The following is a 20,555-nucleotide window of genomic DNA, read 5'->3' on the forward strand; positions in this document are numbered from 1 at the left end:
TAAAAATAACGCATGTGCAAGTGGAACGGCCATTCTTTTGGTTGTGTCAGTCTTCAGAGTGGCTTTGGCTCATCAAGCTTGGGCAAGGTAACGTATCTGATAAGTTTCTCTCCTTTTATTCTTATTGGTTTGTTCCTCATCCGTTGGGGCGCAGTAGTGTAGTGAGAATGGCTCCCGGGGAAGAGCTGAGTACTCTATGTGGGATGTAGGAAGTCTGGGAGATTGGAGGTCTCCCAGATAAACACATCTGCACCTAGTGCGCTGATGTACGACTCAAGAGAATGTATTAAAGAACTGGATCTACAGCTCATACAGCGGAATGAGGAGGTGATAGGTAGGACCTACAGGGTGTTAGTCACACCTCGTTTGCAGGAGACAGGTAACTAGGCAACTGTCGGGAAAGGGAAGAGAAATGCCCAGCCAGTGCAGAGTACACCTATGGCTGTTCCACTGTTTGATAAGTATACAACTTTAGATACTGTGTGACCTCCCAGGGAGGAGCCGCAGTGACCAGGCCTCTGGCACTGAGTCTGGTGCTGCGGCTCTGAAGAGGACTGCAGTGTTGAAAAGAGATTCCATAGTCAGAGGAACAGAGGTGAGATTCTGTGGATTTGATAGAGACATCCGGATGGTATGTTGCCTCCCTGGTGCCAGGGTCAGGGGTGTTTTGGTTTGGGTCCACAGCATTCTCAAGGGTGAAGGTCAGCAGCCAGAAGTCTTGGTGCATATTGGCATACATAGGTAGATGAGGTGAGGAGATCCTGAAGAGAGATTTTATGGAGCTAGGTAGAAAGTTTAAAAAATGGGACCTTCAGGATAGTAATCTCTGGATTACTGTCTGTGCCATCTGGCAGTGAGGGTAACAATAGGATGATTTGTCATGTGTATGCATGCTTGAGGAACTGGTGCAGGGGGCAGGGGTTCAGATTTATAGATCATTGGGATTTATTTTGGGGAAGCTACAACCTGTACAAAAGAGGTGGGTTAAGACGGAATCCAAGGGGGCCCAATATCCTTGCAGGTGGGTATGCTACAAGTGTATGGGAGGGTTTAAACTAATTTGGCAGGAGGATGGAAACCAGGGTTATAGAGCTGCAGATGAGGTAGTTGATTTATAATCAAAGCCAATGTGTAGTGAGACTCCCAGCAAGGAGAGTCTGAAGAGGCAGAACTGCAGTCAACAAGATGAGTTGCAACATAAAAGGTGAACAAAATCGAAAAGGGTGAATACAGGACTGAAGGTGTTATATTTGAATGTGTGCAGTATACAGAATAAGGTAGATGAACTTGTAGCACTGCTACAGATTAGCATGTATGATGTTGTAGGCATCACTGAATCATGGCTGAAACAAGATTATAGCTGGGAGATTAATGTTCAAAGATACACGTTGTATCAGAAGGACAGGATGGTAGGCAAAGGGGGGTGTCATGGCTCTGATGGTAAAAAAATTAAATCAAATCATTAGAAAGAGGTGACATAGGTTTCAAAGCTGGTGAATCGCTGTGGGTAGAACTAAGGAACTGCAGGAGTAAAAAGACCTTCAGGAGTTATATGTTGCTGTTGTTCAGTCATTGTCAAATCTGACTCGTGACCTCATAGACCATAGAGTCTGTAGGGTTTTCACGGCAGGATATGGAAGTAGATCACCAGGCCTTTCTTCCGCACAGATTCTGCTGCTGCCCAGGTTGGGTTTGAACTCAAGACCATCTCCCTTGAAGTCCAGAGCTGATGCCACTACACCACCACCACCAAACTTCATCTTTAACAACACACACAAGATGCTGGAGGAAATGCTGGGGTTATATAAAGACCTCCAAGCAATAATAAGGAGGTAGTCTGCAAATTACAATGGGAGGGAGAAAATGCATGTCAAAAGGGCATGTTACAATAGTAATAGTGGATTTCAATATGCAGGTAGATTGGGAGAATTAGGCTGTTGCTGGATCCCAGGAGGAGGAATTTCTGGAATGCCTCCAAGATGACTTCTCAGAGTAGCTAGTAGCTGAGCACGCTAGGGGGTCAGCTATTCTGCCTTGGCTGTTGTGCAATGATCCAGAATTGACTAGAGAGCTTAAGGTAAAAGAACCTTTCAGGGCCAGTGATCTAATATGATCAAATTCATCCTGAAGTTTGATCCTGAATGATGTTTTTAATTTGGCTTCTGAGATGGAGATCAACATGTTGCTAGATGCTGCAGGGATTCGCACAGGTGTAGTTCTATTCTCCCTTCAAATGTGCAAAAAAGGCATCGACTCACTCATCTCAGAATGAAGCATTATGGCCTCTTCAGTCCTGCTGAAGGGTCTCTGCCTGAAACGTCCACTGTACTCTTTTGCATAGATGCTGCCTGACCTGCTGAGTTCCTTCAGCATTTTATGAGTGTTGCTCAGATTTCCAGCATCTGCAGATGCTCTCTTGTTTGTGATCAAAACAAATGTCAAGTTCAAATGAACTATTCTAATATAGGTTGAATAATTCTTAAAATTACCGATGCCTCAACAAATAATGCTTCCTTAAGGTTCTTATAGCCGGGGATGGTAATGAGGACAAGCTTCCAGTATTATTAAATGCTTCCAGTGGTGTGTGCCTCAAAAATAGACTGTGACAACCAAGTCCATTTCCTGTCACAACCAAGAGAAAATCTGCAGATGCTGGAAATCCAAGCAACACACGCAAAATGCTGGAGGAACTCTGCAGGCTAGCCAGCATCTATGGAAAAAAGTACAGTTGACTTTTTGGGCCAAGACCTTTTTCACAGGACCCAGCTCCTGTTCCTCACAAGCATCTTAGCTATTAAGCCCAGCAGAATTGGCTCTGCTGACAGGAGAAGGCTCCAAGGCAGGCATCAGGCACCTTTAAACCCATCACATCGGGCAGATGGGGCTCATTGGCCATGGTCAGCAGCTCATCTGGAAGGTACAATCTCATCTTAAACTTTCACTGTCCTGCAGCTATTCCCACACATAGGGAAGGCTTTGGGAGTAAAACCCCAAGGGAACAACCCAGAGCTGGTGTTCCTCAGGCAGTCCTTTGTTGAATTCAATACTGACTGGCAAGCCCTGTGACACTGCTCGTGCCAAACTGCGTTGGTCTCTGCTTTTCCTCTGGGTTCATCAGTTATGTGGAGAGAGGGAGCTTGCAACATGAGCAACAGCTTGCTCTCCATATTGTACTGACCTGGCTTGCGTACCTAGACAGTAGGATGCAATATCCATAGTCAGCCCTGACCAACAGAGGCCTTGAATATCACTAAGTCCCTAACGGCAACCACTTTGCTTGCATCTTCATAAGCAGCTCTGTTTCTAATTCTAATATCTCTATTTTTCCCTTTCAGAGTTCTTTTGAAGACCTGACCTGGATTTTCATGTTGACTTTGATTCTTTGCGGGAATGGGACCTGCTGTCAGGGTCTCACAACGGGCCGTTATTCTTACCAGCAAAGACACAGCCTAGAAGACTACTTCACCTTCGCAGTTTTGGGATTTCATGGCTCTGGAAGCAGGCGGACAGAAGGTCGGTGTCCAGGCAGGAGATCCTACCGATCTCAAGCAGGAGATCGGTATGCCGAGGGAGACAGAAGATCTCCGGCTGTGTGCCCACAGGCCCGAGTTCTTTGGGTGCAGAGCCTGGAAAAAGTGACGCAACAGACTTTTAACATTGTAAACCAGCCAGTTGTTTGTTATGTCTCCCCTCTCGGAGACACCCCTTCTTCCATTAGTAGGGAGAGAGAAGGCCTGTGGTATGTGAATGAGTAATCTTTGGGGTACTGCAAGTCTGTGTCTTATTGATGCTTTGCTACACGCCTGAGTGCTTGGTAGTGGGGGCTGATACTTTTTTTTTCCTGGTGGGGGAGGGGGGATTGTTGTTTTGCTGACGTTTATGTGTGCGATGGGGGAGCTGGCAGGGGCCTTTGGGGTTCTAGCATTTAACTGCCATTTATTCTTCGGAGCACTCCTGTGTTTTCATGGATGGTTGATTAAAAAACAATTTCAGGATGTATATTGTATACCTTTCTCTGACACTAAATGTACCTTTGAATGCAGTACCGTTGAATCTCTGATAAGCCCCTAGGAATACAGTACTGTGGATTATGCTTTACACTTTAAACCTTGCCTAGAGTTCTTTCATCCTTGACCTCCTGGCTTGAAGATCTTAGAAATAGCAAGTGTGAACTAGTAGGTGGAAGAGAATGTCTTAGTTTGGGGAGGTTATTGTCTAAGTGAAACAAACAGAGGAGACGAAAATCATTGGGGTTGCAAAAGGAAAGAGGTGGGTTAGGATTTGCAGGTGGGAAAGAGTATGTTTGGGGAGGGAGTTATCACAGCGAGGGGGACATGTGAGAAGAGAAGTATAGAGAGAGGGCGACAATCATAGCTGTGATTGTGAGTTTCTCCAGAGAAGCACGTGGGCAGTTCACAATCACAATGAGGATAGGGTTTCACATGATGAAAGGATTTGTGCAGAGAAGGATTGTGGGTCAAATTGGGTTATGTGGTGGTGGCATGAAGGATGAGTCAGTTGGCAAAAATAAAGTTAAATGTCTTTCAGAGAAATGACCAGTGAAGCTTACTAAAAAAGGAGTGAGTGGGCAATTGGACAGTGAATGGCAATTACTTGGAAAAAATCATTCAGCTTGATAAAAGATTATCCTTTGGACTTCCTAAAATTGGCACTAAACCCTTTAAATAGCATTGAAATTGACTTTGGCTCTTCAGTTAATTTCTGTCGCTGCATTGTTTACAGATCCCATGTGTGCAATACTGTTTTATATTTGACATTATCATGAGTGCTACATGCTATTTGACATATTGCTGTGATCCAGCAATTTGCGCAAGTACATCAAGTACATGGAATCCTGTATCCAAGTAAAGCAAGTGCTCCAGAGGAGAACAGGTCATAATTGCATTTAATTATCCGGTTCTTGTGAAATTCTACAGTTGTATTTACAATTTCTAACCATACCTTTGACCCGTAGGTCTCATCACTACAGCCATAGCACTGAGAGGAATAGATAATAAGAAACATATAAAATGCTTAGCTATTTCTATAATTCATCAATTTTTTTGTTGAATTTTTATTTATTGGTTTGATTGAGATACAGTGTGGAATAGGCCCTTCCAGCCCTTTGAGCCACACCACACAGTAAAACCCAGATTTAAGCCTAGCCTAATCACAGGACAATTTACAATTTACAATCAATTAACCTACCAACTGGTGCTTCTTTGGAATGTGAAAGGCAACTGGAGCACCTGGAGAAAACCCCACATGATCATGTGGAGAACGAGTACATTCCAACAGGCAGTGGTTGGAAATTTTAGAACTAAAAATGACAATATATTTAGTTTTAAAAAAAGCATCTTTATCAGTTGCAAGGTTACTCTCTCTTACAGAATTCACAAATCATACACAAAAAGCTGAGATACGCGAGAAAGCTTGCCCTTATGGAATTTATATGGAGATTAAATTAAATATATTCATAGAGACTGCAAAAGAAACAGCAAACTTCATCTATAATAACACACACAAAATACTGGAGGAACTCAGCAGGTCCAGCAGCATCTATGGAAATGAATAAACTGTTGATGTTTTGGGCCAAGACCCTAACTTCACCTATTTTTATCTTTTTTTCTGCTCGCATTTCTTAATCGACGCATAGATATGGTGGCATTTTTTTAATCATTGGAGGTTCATTTTACTGTCTAGCAGGTACATCTTTCCCAAAAATTTTCCACATTTTTTACCTTCAGAATGTCTGAAACAGGTCACCAAGTGTAAGTTCAGGCCACACTTGGTAAATAAAACCTGTTGTTTGTTGTGATTATATCCATAAGACCATAAGACATAGGAGCAGAATTAGACCATTCAGCTCATTGAGTCTGCTCCGCCATTCTATCATGTCTGATCACACTCAACCCCATACACCTGCCTTTCGCCATATCCTTTGATGCCCTGACCAATCAGGAAACGATCAACTTCCGCCTTAAATATATACATGGACTTGACCTCCATGATAGTCTATGGTAGAGTATTTCACAGATTTACTACTCTCTGGCTAAAAAATTCCTCCTTACCTCTGTCCTAAAGGGTCACCCTTCAATTTTGAGACTGTGCCCTCTAGTTCTGGATACCCACATCATAAAAAACGTCCTCTCCACATAAACCCTGCCTAGTCCTTTCAATATTTGGTAGGTTTCAATGATATCCCCATGGATCCTTCTAGATTCCGGTGAGTACAGGCCCAAAAATACCAAATGCCCCTCAAATGTCACCCATTTTCTGTTCATTTCCCTCCATAGATGCTGTCTGACCTGATCAGTTTGTTGTGTGTGTATTGCTCCAGATTTCCAGTATCTGCAGTCTCTCTTGTGTTAGTAAAAATGCAAGCTATACCAGGAAAGTAATGGTTAAAGAAATGGAAAATAGATTAATTTACTCAATAATTTTAAAGAGTTTCAATTTGACACAGTGTAAGCAACTCTACTACAGTTCATTAACGCCGACACTACAAAGCATTTTCTTTCTAATCGAGGAGGTACCTTTAGTTTGCAGGCGCTTACAAGAGGCAACCTTTCCTGTTTTAACATTAATCTTTTGAGGGCAATTTGACTGAATTGCAGTCATTCAAGCACCACAGTCCTGAGAACAATGATTGGTATGAGACTGTCCTGCCCCGAAAGCATCAATTTCTGCCCTTTAGATGAGGTAAACTCCAGCTTCTAATTAAAAATAACTAATGCAATCCCTATGTTTCTGTACTTATTGGTTCAAAAGTCCATCAGAACATTTTGAGCAGGGGTTTCCAACCGGGGGTCCATAGACCCCTCAGTTATGATAGGGATCCATGGGTTGGGAACCACAGATTTAGAGCAAGGTTGAGGACTTAAACATTAGAATTTCAGAAAATCAGTTTTATTAATCAATGAAGAAGAATACACATAAATGTTGGTTTAATTTTTAAGATCAGCTACTGTGTGTTTAGAGTCCACTCAAACCTTTAACGAACAACAACTATTTTTTCTCTTCTGTCACCATTTCATGATCATGCATCTGAGAGTCAAATTTATGAGAGATATATCTTGTCTTCCTTGTTCCCATTGACAAAGTGATTGGTTCCAGCTACAATCATTTTTTGGTGGGAAAAAATTGGCACTGGGAAAATCGGTATTACTGATTCTCCTTCTTCCCACAACATTTTCTTGAGAAGTTCAATCTAGATCTCTGTGGCCCTATTAATATAGACATGGTTTCAAGCACTTGCAGCAATATCATTACAATAAGCATCAATTTTCTACCACATCCTATATTTCTTTGAGTAAATCTGTAATGGGTCTTTATATCAAATCTGCATTATGCTGACAAATGTTCTTATTGCTCTTAATTCTAACTCAGTTGTGTGATCTACATTGCTGTAAGTGATTTATACTGGAGCTCAATCCATTGGGTGTTCTGAGATGTCCTGAAGGACACGGTAATTATGCTCTTGAGAATTTTCCCCCCAGCAGTATTAACACCTTGTTTTCATTGTTTTTAAGGCTGTCAGTATGGTGACACTGCAATAGAGAATTCATTCCATTACATAAAGTGGCTTGTAAAATACAATCAATAGTTTTGGTGACCATAGTATGCAAAGTGACTTAAATAACACAATTCTCTATCTCTCAGCGCAAATAATGTCTAATAAGCAACAGTGATGTCATATGGCTGGGTATTATTTCTGCAGTACTGAGGCACGGATATATTATGAATAACAGCAGGAGACACGAGACTCACATTTCCTTGCCTTTTCCCCATCAGGCCACCCCAGAGGCCTGCTCAGGCAGAAAGCGAGAAGAAGCTATACCCTATTTGTGTGTGTGTGTGTGTGTGTGTGTGTGTGTGTGTGTGTAGTGCCTGACCCAACCATCATCATTCAAAAGCTCAGCCTCCTCCAGACATGTGGAATATTGGAAACGTCTGTTATGGGTCTCTACTAATAACTTATTTATTCATAAAGAAGTGAACCTATTTATGAAATTCTTTAAGTGAATGGATCTTAGGTTGGAGGAGCAACACATTATATTCCACCTGGGTAGCCTCCAATCTGATGGCATGAACATTGATTTCTCTATATTCTGGTAATTTCCCCCATCACTTCTGTTTTCTTTCATTCCCCACTCTGGTTCACATCTCACCTCTCCTCTTCTCCTCATCTGCTCATCACCGTCCACTGTTGCTCCTCCTCCTTCTCTTTCTTCCATGGCCCAATCTCCACTCCTATCAGGCCCTTCCTTCTCCTTTACCTTTTCCAGCTATCACCTTCCTGCTTCATACTTCCTCCCCTACTCAGCTGTTTTCACCTATCACCTTCTTGCTTGTACTGCTTTCCCTCCCCCTATCTTTTTATTCTGGCCTCCTTCCCCTTCCTTTCCAGTCCCAATTAAGGGTCTCCACCCAAAACATTGGCTATTCATTCATTTCCATTGATGCTGCCTGACCTGCTGAGTTCCTCCAGCATTTTGTGCATTGCTCTCGATTTGTAAAGGACTGGCCTTTTCAATCTAGCCTGAGCTCAAGGACTTAATCTACCACTCATCCTAACACTAACTGTTTCAAAGACAGCCTGACCCAAAAGCAAGACCTATCACTGGAATCTATGAGGTAGCCAGATTGGTGAAATCAATCACTTCGAAAACTATTTGAATGTCATAGAAGCAGAACATCTAATACCATTTCAATCCCAGTCACATCAGATCACCAGCCATGTGGCCGTTGTTATTTGCAGAGTTCCATTTGAGAGTGGCCTTCATTCACAGAATAGCATTGTGTAATTCTTAAAGATCCGTATTGTTATAATGTGTAATTAGGATAAAGACCCCAGAATCATAAAACTTTGCTCTCACACATGGCCTTAGATGAAACTGACAGGAACACACCCACCCTGTATCGTTTTGTACATCTGTTCTTGTGTGATGCTGTTTCTAACCTTAGCTTTGTCTCAATAGTCCATATGAGCTTATATATGAGGTAAAATTCATTCTAGAAATTGTGCAGCCTACTAATGAGAACCATATGTAGTCTTGATGCAATGTGCTGTGACATTAAACCAATGTAATTTATTGTTATAAATGATGTCTAATTTCCTTCTCAGTATTGTAATCTTATAGATTAGCTTCAGGAAAGAAAAACTTCATTGGCTCTGCTGATTCTGAATACGAGTAATTTCACTTTAAGGGCAAATCATTACTAAAGCTTCAAGGATGCCAAAAAAGCTTATGTTCTAATCCTTGCAGTTTGGTCAAAGTCAAGGTCAAAATAAATTTATTGTCAAGTTAAGTATATACTATATACCATATATTATGTTCAGATTGATTTTCTTGCAGACACTTATTGGAAAATAAAGAAATAGAATGGAAGTTATGAAAAGCTATAAATGGACAAAGACTGACAACCAACCAATGTGAAAAAGAAGAAAAAATTGTGCAAATAATAATTAAATAATACTGAGAATATGAGTGCCAGGGTCTTTGAGAGTGAACCTGAAACTTGGGGAGTCATTTCAGTTTTGAGGTGAGTGAAGTTATCGATGCCAGTTCGGCAGTCTGATATCTGTTGTGTAATAACCATTCCTGAACCCAGTGGTGTGGGACCTAAAGCTCCTGTACCTCCTGTCTGATGGTAGCAACAAGAAGAGAGCATGGCCCAGATGGTGGATGTCTTTGATGATGGATGCTACTTTCTTGCGGCTGTGCTCCTTCTAAATGTGCTCAGCGGTTAGGACAGGGGTCGGCAACGTTTACCACTAAAAGAGCCAATATGGACCCATTTCCCACAGAAAAGAAAACACTGGGAGCCACAAAATGAAATAACACTGCATACAACGGGTTTTTTTTGCCTTTATGCTATGTATAAACAAACTATAATGTGTTGCATTTTTGAAATTGATGAACTCCTGCAGAGAAAACGAAATTACATTTCTGCATGCAACAAAAACATTTTGAACTCCGAAAAAAAGACGTTGGGTTGAAGGTTACTACATAGGTAGCCTACCTTGGATCGAAGAATTAAAAGAAAGTGCGCACTGGCGGGTGTCAGGCATTGGCAGTTGTGATGTATATTAATAGCGATAAAAAACACGTTGTAGCGGTGTAGCGCTACATGCAGCGCTAAAATAAAGACTGCAGTCAAAGGTAACTTTATTCGAACTAAACAGCCTTGCTTTAAAGCCTCCCTCAACCAGTCCCCATGGGCGCGGATGCTCCAAAAGACACGTACTCACAAACCCCCGTAGGCTATCTCCCTTAGTCGGAACGGTGGCTAATTGTTCGGATGTGCCAGGAAACGGTGTCTCCGCAAAGTACAAGATCACCATAATCTTCAAATTTCGAATTACATTTCAAAAGCTAACAAACCACGGGGAGCCGCATCACAGAGATCAAAGAGCCGCATGTGGCTCTGGAGCCGCAGGTTGCCGACCTCTGGGTTAGGAGGACTTTGCCTGTGATGAACTGGGTTGTATCCACTCACGAACAAGAGAAAATCTGCAAATGCTGGAAATCCAAGCAACACACTAAAAAGCTGGAGGAACTCAGCCAGCCAGGCAGTATCTCTGGAAAAGAGTACATTCAACATTTTGGGCTGGTATGGAGAAAAGAGATGAGAAGTCAGAGTTAGAAGGTGGGGGCAGGGGAGGAAGAAATACAAGGTGATAGGAGAAACAGAGAGGGGGGAAGGGTGAAGTAAAAAGCTAGGAAGTTCCTTCCTCACTACCATTAAGAACCACAAACAGACCTTCCAAGTGAGGCAACACTTCACCTGTGAGTCTGTTGGAGTCATCTGTTGTATCCAGTGCTCTTGGTGTGCCCTCTTGTACATCTGCGAGACCTAACGTTGATTGGGAAACTGCTCCGTTGAGCACCTGCCAGAAAAAATGGGATCTTCATTTTAATTCCACGTCCCATTCCATTCCAAAATGTCCATCCATGGCCTCCCTTGCTGTTGTGATGGGGCCACTCTCAGGTAGGAGGAGCAACACCTTAAATTCCATCTGGGTAGACTCCAGTCTGATAGCATGAACATTGATTTCTCAAATTTCAAGTAAGACCACCCTCCCTCTATTCCTCATTCCCTTTTCCCTCTCTCACCTTATCTCCTTGCCTGCCCATCATCTCCCTCTGGTGCTACTCCCCTCCCTTTTTCTTTCTTCCATGGCTTTCTGTCCTCTCTTATTAAATGCCTACTTCTCCAGCCCTGTATCTCTTTCAATAATCAACTTCAACTAATTACTTCATCACTCCCCCTCCCAGTTTCACCTATTACCTTGTGTTTCGTCCTTCCCTCCCCCACCTTCTTACTCTGACTCCTCATCGTTTTCTCCAGTCCTGCTCAAGGGTTCCAGACCGAAACATTGACTGTACTATTTCTATAGATGCTGCTTGGCCTGCTGAATTCCTCCGGCATTTTGTTGCTTGGGCTGTGTCCATCATTTTCTGTGAGCCCTTTCATCTGGTGTTTCCATACCAGACCATGGTGCAACTAGGTAGGATACTCTCCACTGTGTACTTATAGAAGTCTGTCGAAGTTTTAGGTGACGTGCCAAATCTATGCAAACAACTGAGAAAGGCAAGCTGCTGTTGTGCCTTCATTGTGATGGGCAACTGGTCAACAGATTTTTTTCACTTTACACATCATGAATTGAAATATTTGAATTATTTATCCAGCCTTCTCCTTTATGCATATGGCTGCTTTACCAGATGGATCACTTGCATTCAAAGAGCTCCATCCACCAACTGGTTAGGCATGTGGAAACAAAAACCTGGCATAGAGCAAGAGGCTTGGTGCATTGTGCATTTGATGTGTTAGTACATTCTGAAAACATAACAAATTTAAATGGAAATGAAGGTACTCTTATCACCCATGGTTAATTGCAGAGTCATTTATTTAATTATAAGCTATCTAGAAACACTTCTTCCTATGATCTAATGCCTTCTCCTTGCGAATTTGCATGGCTCCCTGTTGCCTTATCTAGATCAACAGAGTTGTTTTTATTTTATTCCTTAAGCAAATGTTTAAGCCTTCTTGTGAAATTGCAAATTCCCATCAGTTCCTGCTGCGTGACACCTAGTGAGTCATGTAGCAAATGGGTTAGCAGGCAACCTTGACAGTGGCTACAGCCACAAAAGTAGGCTCTCTTCTCTTTTGTCATGCTTCATTGCAGTTTATTTCAAGGAAATGGATGTCAGTGTCCCACCTGGGTATTCTTCTGATGGAGAAGTGAATATGAGGACTTGAAAGCTAATGCTCTATTAACCCTTCCCCATTCAACGCTGCCATAACAAAGTATCCTAAAAATTCCCACTGTGACTGCAAACAACTACGAATATTCACTATTATTTCCACTCCACATAATTGAGTGTCTTCCAGAATCCAAACTGATAGCTCAGCCTGAAATCACAGCATTGTGAAAAGCTATCAGCTGGATGTTTCTTTTATTGAATGGCTTTGGGCTAATAATTACCTAGCAAATTTTCATAATTATAGACAATCTGATCACATTCAATGTGCCATTGTTGATCTGCCCTTAATCATAAATCTTGGAATTGAGCCTTCCACCATAATGGATAGAAGTGGTAATAAATGCATGCTAATATGAACGTCCTGGGCCACCGAGTAAGGATTATCGTACATAGACAATTTACAGAGGAGCAGGTAAATTAGTGGTGTATTTCCTCTGCTTTAGAACTACTGTGCTCTGCAATTACCATTTCAGGGGTCAGAAGTCAAATAATGTATTTGTTTGATCTCCTGTTGGTCTGTGAGCTTGAAATCGCAAGTTCACAATGAAGCCAATTGGTTCAAGAGGTGAGGCTGATCTGGTAATTTCCTACTGCAAAGTGTGGGAGGGTTTGGGAGCTGGCTGCCTGCCTGCCTGATGCATGATCACACCACGTTGATGGCGGAAGCTAATCAGGCAAGTATTGTACCTCCTGCCTCACTCTCCCCTGTCTTACCTACCACATGCGGAGACACCTAGAACTTTTGAGAAAAATCCAGTGTTCCCTGGCACAATACCATTTCTAGACCAGTACTTGTGAATCTTGTCACAGCAAGAATCTGTATTCTTTCCTGACATGCAGGCAAGCCTTCATCTCACAGATAAGACTAGGTTTCTTTGTGAAAGCCCATGGCATTACCACACCAAATATTCCTGTTTCTAATAATTATGACAAATTTACATAGCATGCCAATTAACCTTAGGGCCTCTGAGGACAGATGTGTAATTGTACAGTAATGAGACTGAATTTACATTGCATGTGCGTGTGCACAAATACCATTTGTGTTCCTCCATTTGATTTGACACTTCCATGTGTTTCTGGATTGCATAAGCAATCAATTCTGAACTTTCATCTTATTGTCTACCTGCATTGCACATTCACTGTATACTGTACTGTACTGTTCTGTATCCATGTATTGGTTTATCTCCCTTTTACTACCATGATGCATATTTGTAATGAACTGACCCGTATGGGTGGTATCACAACCACAGGCTCTGCTCTGAGGTCTACAGGCCACCCCATAGGCAGATGACCATCAGGATTAGCAATTGCACTCAAGAATATGCACGTGCCAGCTAATTACTGTTTCATTATAATAGAATTTAACTCCCTTCTTTTTGTTGTACTTTTGTTGAGACTCGAGCAAAGTACAGTAACATTCACTTCCTTTCTTATTTTAGTTCTTGTCTGAGAAAGAGGAATACTGTTTCGACTGACGCTGGTTTTCATTTAGTATTTAGATATTGCTTTCAGCTGTGGTGTTGGCATTTTACTTTCAGTTTGAGAGTTTTATTTAATGGCCCGAATGTTTATTGTTTGCCTTTCCCTTAAAATTCTGCAAAATCTGCATCAAAGGTGGGATAATTTAGGAGGGATAATGGCGCCTAATGGCAGATCCTTTGCTTGTATCTTCGGAAACAGCTCTATTTCCACCTTTAATATCTTTATTTTTCTCTTTCAGGATCCTTTTGAAGACCCTGACTTGGAGTTACATGCAGGCTTTGGTTCTTCGCAGAAATGGGACCCGTTCTCAGGGTTCCATTCGACATGCCAAGGGTTCGGCCTAAGAATCTCGGTCATGTTCGGAAGCCTAAGGTCTCGGGGCTCTGGAGATGGGTGGATCGAGGGCTGGTGTCATGGCAGGAGACCCATGTGTCGTCAGGAGGTTGAAAAATCATTTTCTGTGGGCCCGAAGACCTTCTGATCTTCTGACACAGAGCTCAAAAAAAGCAATGAAACGGACTTTTAACACCGTAAACCAACGGGTTGTTGTTGTATCTCCCACTTGCTGTGAAAATGGGGGACATCTCCCTCTCCTTTGCCAGGGAGAGAGAGAGCCTGTGGTTTGTCAAACGTTGGATGAAATGCAAAGCCTTTGGGATAACTTTGGTCTGTGTCTTTGTTAGTGGTTAACACATGCTTGGGCTCTGTGATGGTACGGATTTGTCTTTTTTTCTGCTGGTGGGGATTGGGGGGATCGTTGTATGCTGCTGCTTACACACAGGAGGGGTAAGCTGTGGGGGAATTCGGGGTCCTCACATTTAACTGTCATTCATTCTTTGGGGCACTTCTCTATTTTTGTGGACATTTGCAAAGAAAAAGCATGTCAGGATGTATATTGTATACATTTCTCTGACATTAAATTCGACCTTTGAACCTTTAAAGTCAGTGAACTGCTGTCTTACTTCAGTCTCTCTCTCTCTCTCTCTCTCTCTCTCTCTCTCCCCCCCCCCCCCTCTCTCCCTCCCTCTCTCTCTGTCCATACTTAGGCCATGTCTGAACATTCTGATGGGTTTCCACTGTGACTCAGTACATGTGACAATAATAAACCAATATGCCAATTTATCCTGTGCAATTGAAATCATGCTTGTACCTGAAAAACATATGAAAAGATTACAGAATGTACTTAGTTTCACAGTTAATAACCATAATCAAATATAACTTGGTTCCAAGGCAAGGCATATATTATCCTTATCCCATTACCATAAAGCCCTGAATCTTGCCTTCAATTTACATTTTCCTTTCTTAGGCATTTAAGGTCGGTGAAATTTAAACTAAACATACATAACACCTCCTTCAGTCATCTTATATATCCATTTGCCATGCTTGCAAAATCAAATCTCTTCAACCATTTCATTTAAAATGAACTTCAAAGCCACATTATATATTTTTTGGCCTTATGCACATTTAGTTCTGCAAATCTTTCCTGCTATCTAATAGAAAATATTGGCCTGTGTTTATGTACACAACATGAACGATAAAACAAAAGAAATGGAGTCGGCAATTGTGCGTGCTCCTTTGGTACTACAGCATTGCTTTGGGGTCCCTGGGAAGAAGTCCTACAGACCCATGCATACATCTATCTTCCAATCAATCTTTATTGAAACAGTAGCCAACTACATCATTTGCTTATATAATGAGATATGTCCTTCTCGTTGTGAATATGAGTAATGAGCAGAGTGCAGGATTCAGAATGAGCTTTCATGGAACCACCAGTGAATATGTCCATTTATCACCACCTTCTGCTTTATGTTGCCAGACAGCACTCAATTTGGCAAGCTAATTTATCACTGATTCTATTCATTTCTTTAGAAGTCTCATGTGCAGAACTTTATCAAATATTGTCTCAAAATTCAAGTAACTTAATCCTTTTTATCATTAATTTATTAACCTTCTTGACAAATCAGAGTAAAAAGGACCCATGCCTTACATACCTTTGAAAAGATTTCAACTTCAAATGGATCACTTCAATTTAACAACATATGTGCTTGAGTGTTCATTGTTTTCAAGTGGGCACAGCCTGTATGCAAATTTCGAAAACAAAAGTGAGATGAATGATCACATAATTTACTTGTTCTGCTGTTGCCTGAGAGGATGGTTACCAAAATACCTGTCCTACTTTAAATTAAAGCGTGGAATCTTTCATGCTTTCTGAAAGCAATGGAAGAGAAAGCTATAGGAGAGAAATTCCACTCTGGCCAGAAATACCGAACATCCATAAAACAACTGTCTCATGTTTTATCCCAGTTCCCAAATTCAGCTCCACTGATCTGAAGAACAGCTACCACTTCATTCAATGCAAATCATTTGGAATAATTTCTACCCTATATTATTCCAAAGATAAAGCTTGCCCTTATAAAGCATTTTCTATAAACTCAGGACATTGATATTTATGCATATATGGTTGTCAATTTTAGATGAACCATGGGCGTAACTAAAACGTGCTTACTGCATTACCACAACTGATAATTGTTGGTCAGAAAACTGGAGGAATGCTCAAACAGATTAATAGGATGAGTTTCATTTCATTCAGCAGGTACAAGGGCCTCAATTTAAGTTCTCAACTAGAAAATGACACAAACAGTGGTGCTGAAGTTTTTCAATGCTGCATAGAAATGGCAGAATGGACTAGGGAATAAATATGGGCCATTGCCACGCAAGTGAAACAATCCAGTGATTCGGTTGTCTAGCTTTCACAGAGAGTGCTCCCACAACTGTTCACATTATTGGCCAGGAGTTCATATTTTTACAGCTTGGCATATCCAACTGATTCAGAAGCAAGAATTTTACCATTGAGCCAAAGGGGACCCATTGAACTGAAAATTAGACCACATTTTGCTTCCAGTTTTTTGCATTATATTGCTGAAAATTGGCTTTGACTCTAGTATAATGAAAGGTAAGCTATAAACTCCTGTAGCTGTTTCCACAACGTCATGGCACCTAGAAAAATTAAATTTGGTGAAGTAAATTTAAAAGACAGTCAATTGATATAATCTGGAAACTGAAATAAAGAATTTGCAGTCAGTCAGCTCCAAGAAACAGCAACTTAGATTCTGACCAATTAGTCAGCTTAGATAGCAAAGATAACTTCTTTAAAAACAGCAAAGAGATATTTAATTTTACTTCGAGAGGGCAAACACAATCAAAGCCTGATATAAAAGCAACATTGAAAGACAGCAATGTGTATAAGTGCTGATGAAGGGTCTATTTTCCTCCATAGATTCTGCTTGGCTCATTGAGTTCCTCAAAGACCTTTGTGTGTTGCTCCAGATTTCAAACATTTGCCATTTCTTGCATATTCATTTTACTGAGAAAAAACAATTCCTCAACACCGCCTTACGACATTCGATTAGATTGTATACTCATGTATCTGGAGTGAGATTGGAAACTGGATCCTCTAACACAGGAACATGAGTGTTATTAGTTGAAGCCCCGCTAAGATCAACAATCCTTAAATTTACCTGAAATATTGTACCACCTATTTCAGGTATCATCCGATGTGTAAAGCAGAAGGGTTAACGTTTTGGGAGTGGCCCTTCATTAAAGTCCAAAAAACGTTCAAACGGAATATCTACGAAGGCTCTCAGTCATCCAGGTCATTATATATCAAGCAGTAGTAAATCAAGGCAACTGGACTTGCTGTGTTGTCTAGAAGACGTTCGCCTCTCATCCGAGAAGCTTCTTCAGTTCTGAATCATGGTGGACAGGGAGGACAAGTGGTTTGAAAGAAGGGTTAAAGAAGACATCTTTATCAACTGGAAAACCCATTCCTGAACAGTGGGACACACACAAAATGCTGGAGGAGCTCAGATGGCCAGGCAGCATCTGGGAAAAGAGCGCAGTTGATGTTCCAGGTCAAAAACCTTCTCCACCGCAACGTTGACTCAAGTATCTCTATAAATGCTGCAGGCTTTTGCAGGACAGCTGTCCAGTATCTGAAATAGAAATATTCTTGTTTCAACTTAGGTACTTGATGTGACTGAAGCCTGCTTGATTACAACAAGGTGACTTGCAAGTCCCCAGGGTGCCGAGGTTATTTTCTTGTATCATTCCGGGCTTGCTAGCAATACCATTATGTACGGTAGACCATGGAAATAAAACCCACTGCAAATATCCTGCTGTAAACCATTCATTCTTTTATGTCATGGGTTAATGTACCTCAGGCTTTACATTTTGGTAGAGCTAGTATTTTATGTGGACATTATATATATTTTATTGGCTTCATCTTCTTGTACTCTTATTTAAAATTCTTCTGTTGCACAGTTTAATTTGTTTTTATGTGTGGCTCACTGAGTTTCTTTTTGAACATTAAGGCATGCTTGAATTTGTTCCAGAAACCAACATTGCTTAATGCTGTAATTCATCATTTTAAATTTGTGCACATGCATTTTCACTTCAATTCTGTCCTCCCTTATGATCCCAGCAGTCTATTACATTCACTACTTAAAACATTACCTTCAGTCCAGAGCTCTCTGTATGAAATGGAAACTCTCAATAAATATGTATGTATTTATGAAAAGTACACTTCTTACTGCCTTATGGAATCCAAACAATCATCAGCACAGATTTTGGCAAATTTCATTTTATGAATGTGTAGCTGTTTTTAAACAACAGATACTGACAATCCATTCACAGTATAGGCTAAAGTCATATAATGGGCTTTGCCATTGTATACCATTGCATTGTAATCTAACAAGCAGTGCTCTAAAAATTAAAGTGATTTTCAACATGGTCAGCTGTACACACAGCATGGTGATCACATTTAACGGATAAAGTCTTGTTTCATTTGCTGCAGTGCAGTAGATATCAGGTGTTTTCTCAAAGGGTTTGATTACTAGAGGGATGTCCTAGAATTCTGTGCTATGGCCCCTCCTGTTAATCTCTGAAGGGCAGCTGGATCTGTGCCAATGGATCTGAAAATGTTGGATAATTGCAAATAGCCCAGAGTCCTTTAGATTCCCTAGTCATTTTCAAAGGGCAGAGAAGTTTTCCTCCAGAGAGAATTTTCCCAATCAACTGCAGAAGGAAAGAGAGTGTGACAACATGAACAGATGAATACATTTTAAAAACAACATGGAGAGTATGTATAAGACTAGAATTAACCTTCTTAAAACTCTCCATCACTCAATTTCATCTCTTCGTTAAGACACTCTTTACAATCCAATTCTACACTTTTGGGTGTCTGGTAACTTCTTGTAATTGTAATTGGTTTATTGTTGCCATATGTAGCAATATAGGATGAAAAGCTTTTGTTTACATGCCATCCAGATGTATCATTCTATACATTAATACATCAATGTCATATAAAAAGAAAACAAAATAGGATCAGCATATAATCACAGTTATTGAGAATGTGCAGTACACATTAACAGATAAAATGCAAGGGCCATGAGAAGGTAGATTGAGATACCAAGTATTCCTTTTTATCAGAAGTCTTAGCAGCATGATACAGAAGTTTCCTTGTTTGGCTCAGTGTCAAATCTGTTCCATAATGCTTCTTATGAGTGTCTCAGGACAGCTCACAATGCAAATCAGGAGTCACGTGCTGTCGATGCTTTTGAATGGCTTTGCTCAGGCACAGTGAATGATCTGTTTCAAAGCAATATTTTTTCCCAGATGAGTCAAAAATTAACCAATGCAGAATAGTCCCATACATGCATTTTCATACTGGGGCCCTCAGTATATAAGAGAGGCAGACAGTGAACCATAAGGACAAATATTTAAGGCTGACATACCATTTCTATTTACAACTTAGAATCACAGGCTACACAGATGATTTGTTTCCTTTGAGGATCAGGTGATGACCTGAGAGCAACCTGCCCACTTCTGTAACTTATTTTTGTAGACAATTACCTTGAAATACACTGACCCACTTTTCATTTACAGGAGAACCAAATAGGGTATTTCAATGAAGAAACACATAATAAAATTTAAACAGATCATAGGTTGTTCCTCATTGAGAGTTACTGTAAACACAATAAACTACCAGGGCACAAATGTCTTCCTGCTGGGAACAGCTGCCATCCTTTTTCTCTTCTCAGTAGTATGCTCTGTTTGGCAAATTTTCCACGTAATATTGTACTCCAAGGAGAGCACTTACTAATGCAGGGAATTGCATTGTACAGAACATAAAAATAAGATACTGGAAGTGCTGTAACTAAACTAAAATAAAAGCTGAAAATCAATACAGCCAGCAGCATCTGTGACAGGATTAAAGAACAGAATAGTAGAAAAATAAAATACCTGTAGTGACAATTGACAAAATAAATAAATGAGAAGCAGAAACAACACAATTACAAATGAAAAATGTTACAAATTAAGCAAACCTGAAATAAAAACAGAAAGTCCAGGAAACAATTACTGTCTTTGACAAACTTATTTATCACTCTCCATTCCAGGTTTTGATAAAAAGCTTATCCAAGAAATATATCAAAGATAATTTTTGTCATGGAGCTATACAAAACAGACAGAGGCTTTCTATGCTGACCAAGATACTCAGAGCATAAGATTTGGGAACAGAATTAGGCCCATCAAGTCTGCTCCACTAATCAATCATGGCTAATAATTTTAATCTCATTCTCCTAACTGCTTCCCACAACCATTAACCATTAACCTTCCCAATCACCCTCTGCCTGATGACTGCCCTCCACAGCTCTCTGTGGCACCAAATTCCACAGATTCACCACTCTCTAGAACATAGAGCACCACAACGTGCAGAACAGCCCCTTTGCTCCGTGATATTGT

The sequence above is a fragment of the Hypanus sabinus genome, chromosome 5, assembly GCF_030144855.1.
Source record: "Hypanus sabinus isolate sHypSab1 chromosome 5, sHypSab1.hap1, whole genome shotgun sequence".
Classification (NCBI taxonomy): domain Eukaryota; kingdom Metazoa; phylum Chordata; class Chondrichthyes; order Myliobatiformes; family Dasyatidae; genus Hypanus; species Hypanus sabinus.